Genomic DNA, 20,972 nt, shown 5'->3' on the forward strand with positions numbered 1-20,972 from the left:
GTTGTGAGTCTAAGTTAACAAGTTTTTATTTTGTTTATCGAGAAAGATTCCTCTTCCTCTTTTACTCGAACTGGTTAATGCTTATAAAGGAAAGTAATCAGTTTAAATTCAATTAATTTTTATTCATTAATTAAGTGAACCGGATGAAAAATGATTCAGATTTTCTTTTGTACAATGTAATAATAATGTCACGATTTCTTTATTCTTTTTTCTTTCACTTAAGCTAACTTCCAGAAGGGATGAATCACTTTTTCTTCATATTAAATTATAATTAACGAAAGAATTCTTGTTTATAATACGGTATAATTGAGCAATTTTCCTATGAATGGATTATTAAAAATTTGGAATCAATTTATTAATTTATGCACAAATTAAATTTATCTATTTTTAAATATTATATGAGCCAATTTGAAATTAGTTAAATAAAAAATCAAGATATTATATTTGCAGAAAATCTTAATGAGACACGTGTTCACTTTTACATTCAATAAGGATGAATTAAAAAGATGAATCTGATCAAACTTAGTAAGTGTAACATAAAACTGAAATATTTATATCTTTCACAATACAATATCCTGTATAAAACGAAATTTTCCAAATTATAGGACACGAAACCGTTGTTATTCTCCGTTGATTTCGTTCAAGAGAAATCGATACCTGCACCCTCTCACTTGAAACTTTCCAAAACAAGCAACGAGATTCGAAAATCCGACCGACCATTGGACACGAAAATTGCGATTGGAATTGTCGTAGAGTGAGAGCTCTAGACGAAAGCTCTTTTATTTTTTCTTTTCTTTTTTTTCCTCCCCACAAACGCCTGTCCTCCTCGTGGATCTCCTTCGTGTCCCTCTTACGAAGTAGCCATCTTCTGTGCGTGTTCAAGCTGTGAATTCTTCGCTACGCTATTAACACCGCGTCACGAATTCTTTTTCAGCCGTGCGATACACGTGGTTAACAAGCCTCGAAAACAAGCACCTTGGCGAGCGCACCAGTACGCAACAATGAATGGGCAAAGGGACGAAGAAATTTTCCCTTTTCGAATTTTAATCTTCTTACGAAACAATATTTAATTGTGATCTATTTGTGAAACGGTTTCGAAGATTAAAAATTTCAATGGATACTCGTTCTTTTAAATTTCTTAGGAAAATTGGAGGGATGTTGTTGAGGAAAATAGGATAATGAAGATTCTGACTTGTGTTTGAATTGGAAAAGGAGAAAGAGAGAGGGGGAAATTCGATTGTTTTTCGATTGTGGAATTGTGTTCCGCGACAGAGAAATGGGAAGGAATTTTTATCGAGATTGGTCTCTTTCTAAATTTATCTTTAAAAATATCTCTTGAATCTTATTTTTTATTCTATTGACAGTCTCTAATTTTGAATTATGAATTTGTCGATATGAATATTTAAATAAATAAACAATTTTTTAGAAATTCAAATTCTAAATATTATTAGAAAATGTGATTTTTGTTGGACTTTTGGTCATCCAGAAGTTTATATTTTAATTTTACCTGGATTTGGATTAATTTCACATATTGTTGTAAATGAAAGAGGTAAAAAAGAAATTTTTGGTAATTTAAGTATAATTTATGCAATATTAGGTATATTGGATTCTTAGGATTTATTGTCTGAGCTCATCATATATTTACTGTTGGATTAGCAACAATAATTATTGCTGTTCCTACAGGAATTAAAGTTTTTAGATGATTAGCTACTTATGGAGCAAAATTAAAATTAAATATTTCAGTTCTATGATCTCTAGGTTTTATTACTATTGGAGGATTAAGTGGAATTATATTGTCAAATTCATCAATTGATATTATTCTTCATGATACATATTATGTTGTTGGTCATTTCCATTACGTCCTTTCGATAGTAACAGTATATAATTACTTCAAGATTTATTCATTGATACTTATTAATTACTTTAATTATTATTAAATATTAAATGATTAAAAATTCAATTTATTATAATATTTATTAGTGTAAATTTAATCTTTTTTCCTCAACATTTTTTAGGTTTAATATCGATACCACAAAGTTATTCTGATTATCCAGACTCATATTATTGTTGAAACTCAATCTCATCTATTTTTATATATATTGTTATATATATAGAATTATAAGTTTTTAATTATTCTTCTTTTTATTTATCACTGGAAACTCATAAAATAGAGAAATGGAATTTTTCATTATTCTTCTATTTTTATCGTGTAGACAACTTATGGGGGCAAAAATATACGCTGTGTAAATATTTGTTAGAAATGATTGAGTTGGTTAGAGAAGCTGGAAAGACTGAATGCTTGAGATTAGGATGAGAAGAAAAGTAGATATCCAAGAAATTGTCTTGAGAATTGTCTTGTCGTTTCTCTAAAGTAAAAGAAAAAGATTCCAAATTATTACAATATTAATAATAAAAAGTCTAAATTTATTAATTATATTCTTATTCATAAATTGTTTTTCAAAATCAATAAAACTTATTTTATATATTTTATATATTTTATAACCATTAACTCTTATTATCATTGCCAATCCTAGCCATCTCTCTATGTTTTATATTATTCTGTACTTACTGACCTCATTTCTTTAAACTTTCTTTATTTCTTATATTTTTAATCAAACAATTTGCAGTTTACAATATTCTTAATATTTATTGTAATAAATAAATATCTACAAATATCTGCAAGCTATACTTTGAATTTTTAATAACAATATCATAAAAGAACAAAGTGTTACGTACAATATAATATTATTTCAACAATATTATTTTAACAACAATGCATCTACCACTTGTATTCATTCAATTTGCCTTTATTTATTTCCAAAAACGTAATCCTGCGAAAAACTCGAGTCAAGACAGAAGAAATTTAATTTGAAAAATAAGCTTCGACCTATATTTCCATATCCTCCAAAGGGTGAACGTTCTACCTTCTTTCCAAATTCAAAAATTCCAAAATTCCAGACGGTTATAAATCACAAAGTCACGTAAATATCCCATGTTTTCATTCCGTCCACCGCTTCACGACACCAAACTCCGAAACTACATTCATCGAGGAGATCTCATTCGCTATTTACCAACCCGAAACTTTTCGACAACAGATCAACGGATCAATCAAGTGGTAGCATCGCGTTACACGTGGCCGTCATTTAATTATTCTCAAGTTCGTGTTTCGGTACAAATAGCTGTTGGAACACTAATAGCTGCGACTGGTTTCGTAACTCTGATACCCAACTAATATTATTCGCCTGATTCTGCCGATCGTTTAATTTACTTGACGATTTCTCGATCGTCCAATGTTTTTCCAAATCTATTATTTCGTCGTTAAGAAAAACACGTTATATTTGTTTCTTTTTTTCTTCCACAAAATGAAGACAAATATTTGGATTTTCACGATATTAATTAAACGTAAATTTCTTTCTTTGAAGGAAAGGAATTGATGAATGATTCTTTCTTTTTCTTTATTCTTCAACTTGAGATTTGATGAAATTGAATTTTGAATATCATACGTCGATATCTAAGGAGTGATGTTAATATTCGTGGGACATCTTCGATCGAAGGTTTTTCATTCATCTCTAATGCAAACTCAAATTCATAACTCCAGACCATGGATTTTATGCAAAAATCAAATTTCTCTTTTCTTCTCTTTCTCCTCCTTCCTCCCAAATCTCTCTCCTTGCTTTCTATACATTGTGTTGCCACGAATTGCTATAAAAGAAACCAACCAACAAAATTGATACTAAACCAAATATTCTCAGAGAGACGATGGCGGTCACCAAACCATTATTAACCACCCCTTCCATCCAATCCACACGCGAGAGCGTGTCCTTGATAGGCCTGGTGGTTGTATCGCTGAGGCAGCCGAGGCATGCAAATAAGAGGGGGGATGATCCATCCCCTCCCCGACTCCAATTTGAAACGAAACTCTGCTGATCTCGCGCGAAAAAAAGAAAGACGGACGAAAGGGAAAGGGGAGGGAAAACGCCCTCCATCGTAGACAGGTAGACAGTGACGCATGCTCTCATTGATCTCATTAAACCGAGTGGCCGGGACGATCGATGGACGGTTGTTATTTGGGATTGAATGCGGTTTCCCTGCCTCCTCCCTGCCGCCCCCTCCTCGCGTAATTCCCAGAGAAAGCGAGGACCGATGCAATTTTGATCCACCTGTATCCAGGGATTAAGGGAGAAATAAGATCGGGGAGAGGAATGGGGATGCTCGTGCAATGGAATGTTAGATAAAGTATCCCTGTTTAACGTTTTCTGTGATTCTGGGATTCGATACGTGAAATTAAATAAATATATATATGTATATATGTGTGTGTGTAGAAGGGAAAAAGTTTCGTAAGATTTGAACAAAGGTGTTTTTTTATTTATGATATAATATAACTTTGATATTTGACATGATCGAAATTGATGAACTGACTTTGAATATCGTACAAAATTGCACGTAAACTGATGTTAATTCAAAGGAGCATCTATTTCGTTTGTATTACGAGCTCTGGGTGAATGAAGTGATGATTCTAATTGTATTTTCATGTATCGAATTCTATCCGTTCCAGTTTTTATCAATTTGTATATCAATTCAATTGCAAGAGACTTGGATTTTCCTCCAATCCTTATTTTTCGAGAGAAACGTACGTAGAGAGGTTGAAATTAATTTGAAAAAATAATTATTATTCTTTTTAATGGATAAATATAATGTATTCCATAATACAAAATATCCTGATTTCTATATATATAATGTATGTATCTTCCAACACACATAAATATTAAAATGAATAAATAAATGTAAAAACACCAATTCAGTTGAACCAAATATAATATTCTTATATTATAAATTCTAATTGCTCAAGTGTTGAATAAGCAACAATTTTTCTTAAATTCAACTTAAAATTTATTTTTATATTTATAATCTAACAAATCTACATAACGAATCGATAAATAAATTCCAGCCAATGTCGAAGAATGAATTAATGACAAAACAGGAGTTGGAACTATTATTATTATTGGTAGAGTTGAGAAGTTGAGAAAGGGATTTTTTGAGCTCTTTTAGTAAAAGCTATTAATAATAAACCAATATCACCTAATTTAAACCTTTATTCAAATTAGAGATCTAGAAAAATCATGTTGAACTTGAAAACAAAGGCCAGGTTATCCAATTTCACAATCCCATAATAATATTTTTCAATAGACAGAATTTATTGTCAAAGCAATTTTTCTTTCTTCTACGTCATTTTGAAAATCGTCAAAAATCAGAATGGAATAGTAAGATCATTCGAGCATCGATCTATAATGCACTTCAGAATTAGAGATCTAGGAAAATCATGTTGAATTTGAAAACAAAGGCCAAGTTATCCGCTTCACAATCCCATAATCATATTTTCCAATAGACAGGATTTATTGTCGAAGCAATTTTTCTTTCTTCTACGCCATTTTGAAAATCGTAAAAAATCAGTTTGTAAGATCATTTACAATTCTCGCACCCCTTTCGCGAAAGAAGAAAAAAAAAAGGAAAGGAAAGGAATCGAAGAGGATGTATCGGTTCTCGAACATTGAAAACTCATTTCGACCAGTCAGGGAAACTTGATCGGGGTTTTTGGAGCGCGAAGCTTCGGGTCGTAACATTTGGACAAGAAACAGCCCAACCCCGGAGTTGATGCGTGAGAAGGGTGAAGAAGGGACAGGAGGGTCCCCTCGAACGGGCGACCTCCTTGTTTCTTAGAACAGCGGCGGACACCTATTCGTTAACTCCCCCCTCCTCCCCCTGCGGAGAGCTGGAAGAACGTAACAAAGGGGTGGATGAGGATGGAAAAGTCTCCAGTGTGTAATTACTGGCTTGAATTCTTATTACCCGACCACCCGACTCCCTACAGGCCTGTCCTCGCGTTTGTCTAACTCCCTCCCCGTCTCCCTCCCTCCTATGTCCTTTACCATCCCCCCCACCACTCTCGAAACGCGCAACCCCTTGTTTGCGATCGCGGGTAAATTAATTTACGGGGTAAATCACAGTTGGGAAGTGGTATATTATTCTTTCAAATCGTCTTTCTAGCTAGAGTTATTAGAGACAGTTGTATCCATTTTTGTTCAGAAGAAGAAAATATTTACTATAATTCTGACATCTTAAATGGCACGTCTTAAATTAAATTATAAATTTTATATACGTTGTTTCTTGGATAATAATAAATGATTTTTGTAATAAATAAAATAAAATAATAAATAAAATAATAATATAAAATAATATAATAAATAAAATAATAATATAAAATAATATAATAAATAAAATAATAATATAAAATAATATAATAAATAAAATAATAATATAAAATAAAATAATAAATAAAATAATAATATAAAATAATATAATAAATAAAATAATAATATAAAATAATATAATAAATAAAATAATAATATAAAATAATATAATAAATAAAATAATAATATAAAATAATATAATAAATAAAATATAAATAATATAAAATAATATAATAAATAAAATATAAATAATATAAAATATAAAATATAAAATATTATATATAATATTATATATATAAAATATAAAAAATAAATAATATAAAATAATATAATAAATAAAATAATAATATAAAATAATATAAAATAATATAATAAAATAATAAATTATTTTAATAATAATTGATTTTTTTCGGTTCATAGATAAAGTAGAAAATTATCAAGAGGGTAAAAAAATTATTTAAATTTCCAAGGAAAATTTAATTCTTACAAATAAGAAAAATACGTGGATCGAAAGAACATTTGTCCTCGCGAGTGGAGGGAGGAAATTAATTTATCTCGCGTTGAGATGATTAAGGAACGGATTAATCCGAGGAATTATTAATTCGGCGTTTAAAAAAGGATGAATTGAAAGGAAGAATTCGAGGATGTGGGGCAACGGCAACAAAAGGAGGAAACGGGTCCTCGGCGGATTGTTGAAAAATTATGACACGTTTATGAACGTGTAGCAGCGTGGAAAAAGCATTATCGAGAAAAATTTCTGGCGTGCAATTGATGCCTTGAGTTCTCATTACTCAACGCGGGGGTATTCCCCACAGGCCCTGTCAGCCATTCTTTCACGTTTTGAAACGTGGAAGACAGCGACACGCCGCGTTTTTTGATTACATAGAATTTAATAACCTAGGAAACGCCTGCTGGATCGGCCCTTTGTTTCGTGCAACATCTTTTCACGCATTTTGCTCGTGAATCATCGTCGTCGTTGAAAGAGCAAAAGAGACGTGCTTCTGAAAATCATTCTTAGAATCTGCAAATTTTTTTTTGGAAATTCTTCTTTGAGACTTTCGAACTGTGGAAATAAATTCTGTATTATGGATCCCATTAATTGTGAAAATACTTTTGCAACTATCTTATTAATGTTTCTTTGCTCAAATTCATGAATAGAAAAATCAATTGTCCGATTATGTGAATAGTATTATTTTTATCGCGCAAAATTTATTTTTCACGGTTTTTTATTTCTACCTATTCAAATAAAAAAAAGAGGAGAAGGGAAACATAATAAATCACGTTTTTTAAAAATTCGATATAGCCATCGATCCGTGCTATACTAAATAATATTGGAAAAACTGTATCTGCACTCTTAAATATTTCAAAACTTGGTGGATGTATCAATTAATTTTTAAATCGTCAATGTCTTTGAAACTAATATTCAACGATGTGAAATTAAAATCAATGAACTTTAACTCAATTTTTGAATCTTTACTCGTTAATTATATCAAGCGAATATACATATAAAGAGCGAAAATTCGAAAATCGAAAATTCGATTTCAAAATTTCGATTCTCAAGGCTTGCTATTCTATCGATACGTTCCACTTTGTATTAGAATTTTATCACGCACGTGACGATTAAATCGTTCCATCGTTGTTTTATCCTTCGTTTAATTGGAATGCAAATGGTGGTGGGGAAAATCTCGAAACCGGCCGCGTTTTCCATTTGATATGGAAATGTTCGTGTCCCTCCTCCCTCCTTCTTCTCCATCAAACTCTTTCAATCAGCCCGCCACGGAAAACAGAGCGTAATAACGGGGGATGTTAAATATCTCTTCCCAGAAATCCAGCGGTCAAAATTTAATTTCACGATTGCACGAGTCGCGCCGCGGATTTCGCTGTGTATAAAACTTCTATCGTAATTCTAGCAAAATACACTCTGTGCACACACTTTATATCAACGGATATATATATATCGTCGCCATTTTTTTTCTTTCTTTCAACTTCGAAATGGACGAACGTTTGAAATCAGATCGAATTATTGCTAAGCGAATTCACGAGTTGTTTGCCGTGAATGAATCGAGAGTTGCGATTTTTATTTCTTTTATCTCTTGGGAAGAATTTAATCGGTTTTCTAAAATCCGTTCCACGAGTGATACGTTTGATTATATTAATGTATAACACGAATTTGAATTTGAAAATTCTTGTATTAAGGGTAGGAAAAGGTTTTTTAATCTTTGGATTGATAATTTTTAACTGTGCATATTATTTTCTTCTTCGAGCAATTGAATAAATGCGTTGAAAATTGAAACATCATCGAGTTGAACGATATACAATTTTCTATGAAATATCTGTTATTATCAGATAATATTTTTGGATCAATTGGAAGGCTTCTTATTCTTATTTCTGAGAAAAATATACGAAAATTGTCAAAGTTACCATAAATTTTTCATACTTGTTTCGTATTTTGTTTCGAACAGAGTTAAAATAAATAAGCGAGAAGTAAACTTCTTTCCATTATTTAAAATTGACAAATTGAAAAATAATAATTAAGGAATAATATTTCGTCGATTTATATTTCTAAGAATATCAATTATAATCATCAATTATCTGCGAATATTTTAAAACACTTTATAGAAAAAGAATACAAAAGAGCCAAAAAAAGTATTAACTCGGACAATCTGCTTGATAATTGTCTTTATATTTACACTTTCACACCAAGAAAAAGACTGTTTGCACTCGTGTGGCATTTCCTGGCAAAATTTCCCTACTAAAAGTCTCGAAAAAGAGAGAAACTGGATGAGTTTCGTTTTTGCTTGGTCATTAACGGAAAAGGAGAGGTAAAAGAAAAAAGATTTTTCAGCAAAAGAAGGATACTGTTGATTACTACGTGTTATTACGGTTATGAAGTATGCAGAATTTTATATTTCATGTATATTTTATGTATAAATCATACATTTTTAGAGATTTCAGGTTTACCAGGTAAACAAAGTTTCATCCTTTTTTCCATGATAAAGATAATAAAAACAAAAACGAATAAAAATTTCTTCGATCCGATTCTTATTTTTCTTCTCGATTCATTAAAAAGATCATTAAAAATGGATGTATTAAAATTTATTTTCCTTTTGCATTTTGGAGAGAGAACGGCAAGTTTTTTTTTTTATTTCTTTCAAATATCTTGTCAATCTTTATTTTTCGACTGTCGATTGTAAAATTTGATACACGAATCTTCCATTTGCGCAGGAACATTTTCAGAACGTAACGAACTCACAAATATAAGACATTAAGAATAGATTTGCATCTTTCCTTTCCAAGATAATTGCCCGTGTTGAACACTGACAATCGCGATGAATTATTTTCTACCACGCGGGAAAAAAGGCGGTAAACGCGAGGGAGGAAAATTTGTTATGAGGATTCGATTAATCTTGCTCGACCAATATAAAATTTCGTGTTCTACGTTCACGTAACATGATGTTCTGTCACCATGAAATGGTGAATTATCGAGTAATAAAATTTATTTTTCCCGACGAAAAGCGACAGAGAATTTGAAAAAGTCTGTTATCGCGAAACGTATTTTTAACGATGTTAATTCGACGCTATGACACGATTATTAACGATTAAAAATAAAATCGATTTAATAATCGATCAATGTAAATGATGAAGAAAGAAAGATTTGTTTATAAATCTAGAATATTTAAATATAATATTTTAACGTAACATGTAATTATTTCTTGTCGCATTTGCAATTTCCTGGGTGAATAATTCAACGTTAAATACGAATAACGTGTGTATATTTCATTTATCTCGTAATTTTGATTTTATCATTTACCTTTTTATTCCTTTTTGTCTGTATTTAGAAATTTTATTTTCTTCTTTCCTCTCTTTGAAAAAATAAAAATAACGTTGTGCAATTTTAAACATTCAGAATTAACAACATTTTTACAAATACTCGTAAAATCTTATATCTTGCAAATTCTATCGATTTATTATTATTATTATTTTTTGATCATTCGTTCATTTTCTTTTTCCAAGCACAGATAAAAAAAAATATAAACGATTTGATCAGAATTGATATGTAAATGCAAGAATTAATTATTGCACTATTATTACGTGTATTAATTATCATACACACACACACATATATATATGTTATACACATATATTAATAAGTTTGCAAGATATTTTTCTAGGATCGAAATTCTAGAAAAACCTAGAAACAATCGCTGATATGATTGAGATTTTACAATAAATAATTGTTTGAAAAAAAGAAAAAATCCTATTAAATTATTATCAATTTAAACAATGAAAACATTGTTATTATTATTATTATTATTTAGAAAAATCGAAGCATAAAATATTTTATTATTATTCTTCGATCAGTCGTTCGTTTTCTTTTTCCAAGCAACAACAAATAAAAAAATATAAACGATTTTTTTTTTAATTATTGTACTATTATATTAATTATCACACACATATATATATATATATTAATAAGTTTGCAAGATGATCGAAATATTACAATAAATAATTGTTCGAAAAAAAGTGGACAAATCCTATTATTAAATTATCATCAATTTAAACAATGAAAACATTGTTATTATTATTATTATTATTATTATTATTATTTAGAAAAATCGAGGCATAAAATATTTTATTATTATTCTTCGATCATTCGTTCATTTATTTTTTTCTAAGCAAAAATAAAAGAAATATAAACAATTTGATCAGAATTGATACGTAAACGCAAGAATTAATTATTGTACTATTGTACTATTTTATTAATTATCACACATACACACACACACATATATATATTAATAAGTTTGCAAGATGATCGAAATTTTACAATAAATAATTGTTCGAAAAAAAGTGGACAAATCCTATTATTAAATTATCATCAATTTAAACAATGGAAACAATATATTATTATAACGATTATTGTTACTATCATTATTATTATTTAGAAAAATCTAGGCATAAAATATTTTATCCCCTCCCCCCTCCTCCGTTCAAGATTTCCATTTCACCGTCGTCGTCGTCGTCGTCGTCGTCGTCTCTTCCACTTTGATTGCTCATGTGTGATCGCGCCCCTGCATTTTCCCTTTGCCCTCCCGTCGCCACTGCGCCACTGCACGGAACGAGAAAGGCGGGACGTAAGGGTGAGGGGGCGGAGAAGGGACGCAAACATCGACATCGAGGCAAAGAAAAATATGAAGTTGGCAGTTCGACTAAACACCGTTCTCGAAGATGCAAGATTTCGCCGCCTTGGTCGGAAACGGGGCCAAAAGGAAAGAAGGAAACAGGAATAACTACGTGCCCCTAATGCGAGATCACCCTCTCCCCCCCCCCCCCTCTCTCCTCGAACTTGCGTTCGACGCGACAATTCCGACGGGACAACTGCAACGCGCAATTCCTCGGTTTGGACAGGTGTGTTGATATTTTCCAAGATAAAGAAGAATATTAGAATTTCACGGATTGAAATTAAAACTTTTATCATACTCTCGATACTTATTTCTTTCTCCTCCTCGCGTTTGTAAAATTCGTATATTTCATTTTCATCAAAGTGAAAATGAAAGAAGATAGTTTTACACAAGCTACATACTTTGTTCCTTGTGCTATGCTTTTTGTTGTATCGAAAATATGTAGAAAAATTCATAGAAGAGAAATGATAAACTATTTCTGATAAATCTTTCATGGATAAAGATTGACTCATTCTCTTCATAGAAGAGAAATGATAAACTATTTCTGATAAATCTTCCATGGATAAACATTGAGTATTTAATTGAACTTTTAGAAATCGTTGTTGATTATCAAAAACAAAATGGGGGAGAAAAGAAACGAAATTGGAAAAGTGTGCGAATTTGGAATGACAGAGAACTGTCATAAATTTCAAAGAATTAATTATCGTGATATAAGGCAATAATAAAATGGAGATTAATTAAATGTTTAATTTAACTTTTAGAAATTTGTTGATTAGGATCGCGTTATCGAAAACAAAATGGAGGAGAAAAGACACGAAGAGATTGGAAACGCGTGCGTAAGGTGTTCCTCCTTGAAAAAGTTCTGCTCGAAACTTGTCTCGCTTCCTAACTCGGTCCACCGTTTTTACATGGTCCATTATCGAAACAGCGACTATTGCGATCTGCCCCGGAGATATATATACAAGAAAAGCACTCACGATGGTGAATTGAACTAATGGATAAAGGATGAAAATAGAGGCATTAAGCTTTGCAAAAATTATTTGATGCTTTAATCAAGTATACGCGAATGAATTATAATAAATTGTGCAAATATATGACATTATTTATCTATGATTTATAATCGTTTCTTCCATTCTTTCTATAATTCCTCCAGTATTTTGGAGAGAAATAACGATAAATAAAAACGATCTTTCTTCGAAAATTTCTTCGAAAGTCACCATTAAGGAATTGGATTGAAACAATATATCGTCCAATCTCACGAAACTTTCCCTTTTCGTACCATTTTCTCTCCTTCTTCTTTTTCCAACCGAAAACGGTGAAAAACGGCGTATAATTTTGCATAAATTCTCGCGAGGGTCATGAATAATATACATTGCCCATCGGAACACTTTGATTACTCCGTTGCATTTCAGATCCGTAACACGCTGTAAACCCTTTCACAATGGGTTCATTAATATGGATGAGGGGGGGGAAAAAATTTCCTTCCCGTTTCCCCCTCCCCATTAATTGAAACCATTTCGCCCGTTCGAGACAATAATACTTTTACTCCCCCATCGTGCACTTGAAAATTTAATATTTCCCCTCGTCCGTTTAACCTGCCGTCAAACTGAAACACGGCAAGGTTAAACGCGGGAAAACAATGGGAGGGGAAGGGGAAAAAATATGGCATAATTCCGCCCTGACGTAAACGTATCCTTCACTCGAACTCCTTCCTTGCAACAATGTAAACATCCTTCCTTGTCACGCGCGTAAGATAAGATTTAATGAAACGTTTCAAGTGCAAACGATATGATTGAAATCATACTTGAGATTGATTATTAAAAAGGAGGAATGTTCTTGATGGATGATTTGCAAAATGCACGTTAATATTGTACCATATTATATTTTACTATACTATAGCATAAGTTTCTTTCGTATCATAAAGTCATATCATACTATACTTTATTATAGTATACCATAAGTTTCTTTCGTATCATAAAATCATACAATACTATATTTTACTATACTATATTATACCATAAGTTTCGTTTACATCATAAAATCATACAATACTATATTTTATTATACTATACCATAAGTTTCTTTTGCATCATAAAGTCATACCATACTATACTTTACTATACTATACCATAAGTTTCTTTTGCATCATAAAGTCATACCATACTATACTTTACTATACTATACCATAAGTTTCTTTAGCATCATAAAGTCAAATAGCCAGAAATGGCTTTAATTGGCTATTTTTATATAAACATGTAACACGTTTATTCCTTAGCCTCAGATCTCGCTCTATTCGACTAGTTGTACTACTTGCGATTAAAAAATTTTCTTTTCACGAAATTCGTATATACTTACTTCGTACATACTATACTTTATACTATACTATATCATAAGTTTCTTTCGCATCACATTATGACTTTAATATTTTTATATAAACACGTAACACGTTTATTTATTAGATCTCATTCTATTCGACTAGTTGTACTACTTGCGATTAAAAAATTTTCTTTTCACGAAATCCGTATATACTGTACCATACTATACTTTATATTATACTATACCATAAGTTTTTTTCGCATCACGTTATGACTTTAATATTTTTATATAAATATGTAACACGTTTATTTATTAGATCTCGCTCTATTCGATTACTTGTACTACTTGTATAAATCCGTAAGTGAAACGAATCGATCTTAAACGAAACAGATATCATCGTGTATTCATCAAAATATCAAGAAAAGAAAGAAATCTCTCAATCGTTGAGTACAATGTCAAATAAATTAGAAGAATAATTTTACTAGAAGGATCTGAAATGTTGAAATTAAATTCTGAATAACGGAGATTCTCAATTCTAATTTTTCCCAACGACGAGGATACGATTATTATATGCTTGCATACAGCACACAGCGTTGTCTTTTAAATTTCAACGTGTCAAAGGCCAATTTAGCTGTAATCATTAATTTGGAACGTCAGGGAAGCGTGAAATACCCTGCCTCCTGCGTGAAACTTCATGCAACCTGAGCTAATGATCTGGATCACGGGATCCTTTGAGACGCACTATTTAATGCAATTTAATGTCCGTTGGGGTTATCAACAGGGGAGGAGGGGGGAAGTAAACGCCATTTTATAGGAAAATATTCGCCCCCCGTGAAAATTTCCGCGTGGCAACGAGATCAAAGTTTAATCAAACTGTTTTTGGAGTGAAAAACCAGTGTCATTTTTCTCTCTCTCTCTCTTTTATGAAAGAACGATAAGAAGGTAATTTCGAGAGATGAGATCCATTTATTCAAGCTTGATTTTTTTTTATATTCAAACAGAAGCGTAGCGAGAAATAAAAATTGTCAAAAAATTCCTCTTCCCGTGTCGTGTCACAGAGAACAATCATTCTTAACTCTGTTAAACCAAACTGTCTGCACGCCATTCCAATCTCAAAAACCTCAAGATGTAAATTTATTCGCGGTTGCAAATTTCCAGGCGAATCGATCGAACGTATTCGATTCTCTGTTGAAAAATTTGAAAAGTGGAACACGATGCATTTGAACATTTAAAGGCGTCGATCTAAAGTTTCCTTCCTCTTCTTTTTTTATTTCTCGTGGAAATAATCAGACAGAGATGGAATATCAGAATGCAAGATTAAAAAATCAGGAATCATCCGATATACGAGTACGATATCTCGTAACGGAATTCGATTTTCGCTCCATCCATTTCCTCTTTGGAGAGAAAGAGAGAGAGAGAAACGTTATATAACGAGGGAGAAAGTTTTTTTTTTTTCTCCATGAAAACGAATATTCCATGTGGAAAACGCAATTTATTTTGATACACTGAAACTCGCGGAAGTTTGTAAACAGTGTGGGAAGGAAGTTGGAAAAAAGCGCACGAGATATGAATGTTAAATAAAAAGGAAAGAGAGAGAGAGAGAGAGAGAGAGAAAGAAAAAGGAAAAGCGATTGTACGTACGGGATGTTCCATATTCTTTCCTCTCTCTCTCCTCTCCTTTCATCCCTCCCCCTCCTTTTTTTTTATTGCTCCATTCCCCTCACCAGAATTCCAAAAATATCGGCCGTCACCGTGAAATATGAACAAGTTGGAAATGTAAATTAATATACTGTGACATCAAATAGAGGAGGAATGTGGAATATTAAAATCAGGGAATATGCCAAATATTTAATAAAGCTTGCTAATCCCAAAGATTCTTATTTCGGATATTGGAAATCAATATCGATCCTCTAACGTATCGAAACGAAAGAAAAATAAAATATACGCATTTAAAGAAGAATAGCTCAATAATAATAACTGTGTTTATGGTTTAAAATTCCAATTTCTAAATGGATGTGATTATTAATCTACTTTTGTTACTTTTATCCAGATATATTCCATTCGATATTATAATACTCGAAAAGATATTTCGAGTATGCTTCAATTTGATTCGATTAATGTCGAAGTGAATTTATAATATTTATAAAATGTGGGACGTCTACTTTTAAATTTGTAAATTTATTAAATTTAAAAAAATTTTGCACATCGAGAAAAGAAAAGAGAGGAGGAATTGGAATTTATTGTATAATCAAATAAAGGTTAGTTGGATATTCTTTTCTGAATCGTTAACGCAGGATTATCTCTCGTGCTACCTCGATGACTTTATACCCTTTGTAGTATCCAAGAGGTTAAACGGACAGTCCAAAGTTGACTACTCGAGTCAAATTTGTTAAATTACTCGTTTGACACATCATTGAGGGATGGATAGATTTGTAAACGTGTATGAGATACTCTTATCTGTCTTTTTTCAAAATACAAAAAAGAATATATATATATAAATGGTAGTTAATTGAATAATTTCATTGAATAATACAATATAATTATGATAACTGACTATTCAACAATCTTTAAAAGAATCTATAATTTGTTACAATTTAATGATTCACAATTGGAATACATTTGTTATATTTTTACTAATTAGATGTGAAAATAATATTGAACGAAGAAACTTACATCAGATCATAATTTTACTATCATATATTCTTATCTCTTTTTTCAAAATATAAAAAAGCATATATGTATATAAATAGTTAATTGAATAATTTCATTAAATAGTACAATGTAATTATGACAACTAACTATTCAACAATCTTTAAAAGAATGTACAATTTGTTACATTTTTACTAATTAGATATATGAAAATAATATTGAACAAAGAAACTTACATCAGATCATAATTTTACTATCATATACTCTTATCTTTCTTTTTTCAAAATATAAAAAAGAATATATACATATAAATAATAGTTAATTGAATAATTTCATTGAATAGTACAAATTATAATTATGACAACTGACTATTCAATAATCTTTAAAAGAATTTACAATTTGTTACAATTTAATGATTCACAATTGGAATACATTTGTTATATTTTTACTAATTAGATGTGAAAATAATATTGAACGAAGAAACTTACATCAGATCATAATTTTACTATCATATACTCTTATCTCTCTTTTTTCAAAATATAAAAAAGAATACATATATATATAAATAGTAGTTAATTGAATAATTTAATTGAATAGTACAAATTATAATTATATGATAACTAACTATTCAACAATCTCTAAAAGAATCTACAATTTGTTACATTTTTACTAATTAGATATAAAAATAATATTGAACAAAGAAATTTACATCAGATCATAATTTTACTATCATATACTCTTATCTCTCTTTTTTCAAAATATAAAAAAGAATATATATATAAATAGTTAATTGAATAATTTCATTGAATAGTACAATGTAATTATGACAACTGACTATTCAACAATCTTTAAAAGAATCTACAATTTGTTACATTTTTACTAATTAGATATATGAAAATAATATTGAACAAAGAAACTTACATCAGATCAGATAATTTTACTACCATTAATTTCTTCTTTCTAACAAGTCCAAGAATATAAATTTCTTATTTATTTCACTGCCCACTGTGTCTCCATAGTAACAAGCGAGACGACCGTCCAATTCAAAATTGAAAGCCGTCACGGCTCACGCCAGAAACACGCCAAAGATACACTTACCCCCTCCCTCCCTCCCTCCCTCCTCCCTCCATGTGTTGGTGAAACCAACCCCCTCGTGCGAAATCTGCATAAATCCAAACTCGACTCGTTGGCCAAATTAATCGCACGTTAACAACGCGAGTGTAAATAAATCAATAATTTCATTAAACAGGGAGAGAGAGAGAGGGAGGAGGGAGAGGAGGGGTTCCGCATCGAGCCACGACCCGTTCCATAAATTATGTCGATTGGCGTGCCGCCAATGATGCGAATTATCGATTGCATCCAAATTCAGAAATATCCACCACCGACGACGCGTGCCTCGACTCCTCCATTTGAAAATCGAAGAGAGGAAGAGAGAGAGAGAGGCACTCCTCCCTGTGCCGTGATTACAGCGATGTGGAGAGGGGGAGGGGGAATGGAGCGTTCTCCGTGGTTTTCCACGCGAACGAGTCACGCGTCCCCTGATGACGGAGATTGCACATTTAAACCGTATTACACCGTGGACGATGGTGCTTGGGACCGCTGCGACATTTTCGAACCCTATCCGTGATCCGCATGAGGGATATCGGAATACGCGCGGCCACGCTGTGGCCTCGCGTGTGTGCACAACCGGGAAACAAACTATGGCTGGTTTAACACGTTCTGTATAGTGAGTGAGTGGGGGAAGATATTTGGAAATTTCGAATTTCTTTTTCATCAGATGGGAAGAAATTAGAAGGAAATGTATATATAATATAGTTATAAAAATATAATATAGAAAATATAGTTTATAATTAGTTGATTCTCCGTAATTAAAAGTTGTAAATGTTTGTACATAGAAAAGTATAGCGATTGAAAGAATATTTAATCGAAAAGGATAAATCTGGTGCGAAATGCTCTTTCTAGAGTGTCTTGGATTGGGAAAAAGAAAACGCTTGGTGAAACGTAATCTGTACGTGGTAATAGATTTAATTCTGGCACAGTTCTTTCGAATGAGAGCAGCGTATGGTCGCGCGAAATTTTCAATGGAATACAAAATAGCTGTATGCAAACACCGGTTCTATTTCTGATACGCGTGACGCTATTGTGAAGGCACGTTTGCAATGCGTTACGAGCGTCGTCGTACGTGTAAATTCTGTTCGAGTGAGCCGGCAAATAGGCGGCATTTTACCCATAATAAGGTTTTTTCGTAAGATTCGTTTTCGAGAAATTGAAGAAATTTGAATAATTTTCCCTTCCATTTTGTCTTTAACGAGAGGTAAATACAATAAATAGGAGATTTCCAAGGAAATTTTTGCCGTCAGGTTTAGATTTTTAAAAGAAAAAGTGAATACCTCGTTATTTTCAACAATTTTTAACGAGAGACTTATAAAATTATGGAACGTTGGAAGTAATAATAAAGAAGCTTTCTAAAGTTTTATAGGTTAGGTTATTATTAAATCTAATAGATTTATGGTTTCTTTTTCTTTATTATTATTTTGTGCCTTGGAAAATGAGTTGAAAATATGGAACGAGATATTATTCTATATACAGAAATTAAATAAACGTAAGATTTTTGGAGAATCGTTTCGAAATAAAGTAGCGATAAAGATACACCTTTTCAAAAAAAAAAAAAAAATACCAAAACTATACGATTCACGGTTCATTTTTCCAGAAAGTTTCCCAATTTGTCCACGTTTCTCCTTTATCTTTTCCTCTATGGAGGAGGGAAATCGCACAGGAGGGAAAAATATTTCAGTAGTTATCGACCGATGATAACAGTGGTTTATTAAATTCTTCCACGTACCGGATTTCATTGAAACGGATAATCAATATAAAAGCTGGAAAAGAGGCTGTTAGAGACAGATACGGGCAACGGACGAATGCATTGAAAGATTCAATAAGCCCCTTCGAATCCCGTAGGGGGATGGATGCTACGTGTTTCGATGTTTCCGAGTATAATCCGGGTAATTTTTCACGTACAACTGCGGCGGCGTGGCGGAACGTTGTTACTCGTAATTTGATATAAAATCAGTTTACTTTCTCGCCTGCCACCTGATACATTCGGCCACGCTGAATGCAGCTGCGCCGAATAATGCGATCGTCGTTAAATTTCACGCGATTATATATCTTTCCTATATATATATTTAAGTCGAATGTGAACGAGACTCTGGCCAATATAGACGTGCGAAATAATAGCATTTATTCGTCGAAATGTACGGAATATAGGGGATGTAAACACGTTATGCAAATTTGCAATTAATGAAGTTGATTCGATCGAGGTAATGAATATCATCGTGCGATTATCACGTTTCCTGTTTTTCTCTCGTGGAAAATGCGGCTAAGAAGAATACTTTCTCACTCGTTGTGAAAGTGATGGGGCGCAAAATTTGCATTTAATAAATTCTCGTTGACATTCGTATGAGATTTTATTCTATAAAAATGTTTTTTTTTTGGATGTGATATCTTGAATATAAATATTTATTTATTTTATCAAGTAAAAAGTATCGAATAAAAATATTAAAAGGTATGAGATTAGATTATAAAAATTATATATCGAAAAATACTTACCTTTCATTATCGTAAAACTATTAAAAAAAAATTTTTTTTCCTCTGGAAATAGAAAGAAATATCCGCTAAGGAGAAAGTGAATACTAAAAAAATAAGAAAATCAGGATTAAAATTAATTATAAATAATCATCGAAAGACGATATCAAGAATATATTTAATTATATAATATATTTTTATCAATAGTTGTATTTAATTTTTACTTTTTTTTTTTTTATCCGAAAAAGGGAGAATCCTCGTGTAAATCCATCCACGTCGCAACAAAATATCAGATTGGAACCGAAACCTTATTCCCTTTACACAGGGAAGAAAGAAAAGAAGAGAAGAAGAAGATAGTATTAGACTGAGAACCAATCGGCGTATACCTCTTTTCCAGTGGAAAATAAAGTGTAATTCTAAAATGAGAGGCGGAAAACAGCAAGGAAGGGAAGGATTATTGATGATTTTCTTTTCTTAATTCAATTTTCATGAATTTTCTTGATCATTTACGAATTTACATTCAAATATTAATTCAGTGCCTTTTTTAAAACTCTTTTAATCCTTTTTAATCCCTAAGATTTCACCAAATATTTCCTTTGAAATAACAAATATTGTAAATTTAGAAACAATTTTATAAATTTATAACAAATTAACGAATTAATTTTTTATTTGCTTCGAATGTATATAAATAAATTTCCACTGTGAATAATATGCATACTATTTTCTATATCTCACAAAATGGAAAATATTAAATCGGGATTTAATAATAAAATAATTGATACAAAGGCACCGAATTAATTTCTCTAACTTCTTTAAATTTCAACAAAAAATTGATTTTAAAATATAATTTTCCCTTCCCCTCCCATATAATTCGAGAATGAACTCTCCCAGGAATGTAACGTTTCAAACTTATCGTAACAGTTTCGAATAAAATGTCAAGTCTACATAAATATTTTATGCCTGTTGGGATCGGAGATAAAAGAGGACTTAAAAC

The 20,972-nt window shown here is 31.3% G+C and overlaps 1 protein-coding gene and 1 long non-coding RNA gene across 4 annotated transcripts in view; one reads left to right on the forward strand and one right to left on the reverse strand.

Annotated features, from left to right (window-relative positions):
• nAChRa7 (nicotinic acetylcholine receptor alpha7 subunit) overlaps positions 1 to 20,972 on the forward strand; it is a 244,157-nt gene that overhangs the window by 123,875 nt on the left and 99,310 nt on the right.
• LOC113219219 overlaps positions 1 to 20,972 on the reverse strand; it is a 172,240-nt gene that overhangs the window by 117,504 nt on the left and 33,764 nt on the right. The gene's annotated exons all lie outside the window — the stretch shown is intronic.

The sequence above is a fragment of the Apis mellifera genome, linkage group LG14 (assembly GCF_003254395.2).
Source record: "Apis mellifera strain DH4 linkage group LG14, Amel_HAv3.1, whole genome shotgun sequence".
Classification (NCBI taxonomy): Eukaryota; Metazoa; Arthropoda; class Insecta; order Hymenoptera; family Apidae; genus Apis; species Apis mellifera.